Source organism: Pinus tabuliformis, chromosome 8 (genome assembly GCF_031772625.1).
Source record: "Pinus tabuliformis cultivar Carrire ecotype Pingquan chromosome 8, CPIR1, whole genome shotgun sequence".
Lineage (NCBI taxonomy): Eukaryota > Viridiplantae > Streptophyta > Pinopsida > Pinales > Pinaceae > Pinus > Pinus tabuliformis.
This window is the reverse complement of record NC_142294.1, coordinates 243,419,766-243,420,313: the sequence shown is the minus strand read 5'-3', so window position 1 is coordinate 243,420,313 and position 548 is coordinate 243,419,766.

Sequence of the window (548 nt, the reverse complement as noted above, 5' to 3'; positions counted from 1 at the left end):
GAGAGGCACCATGGGAATATTACCACCATCATTCCCATCCTTTGGATTACCATGAAGATTATTCCAGCGACCTTAATCATCCTTCAGTTTTTGATTTTATATCAAATACTGTAAATATGGTGGATTCTGAGGACGGTTCCTATCCGGTGCCAGCCTCATTAAAAAATGAAACAACTCCCTTTCCAAATCGAGTCTTTGATTATGATCTCGTAAAATCCAAGTCGAGTCTTTCATATATCTCGAAGGTAAACCTTCATTCCAACCACCACATTGAATGCAATGAAGCTTGGGGGGCATGCACCTCGATTTGCGTCATTATGCTGGGGGCATGCGAAATTATATCAAAAGGCTTCGGAGCAAAGTTGCACATGGGGAAAGCTCCCTAAAAAATGAACCTACTGATGAGACATCTTTATTGTACGACAGGCACAAGCAGTTTTACGCGAAGTTCAAGCTCGTTAAAAAATAAACCTAGCAATGAGCATATGTCCACCAGAGTTTAAGCTCATTAAAAAATGAACCCACCTTCGGTAAATAACCATTGCGAT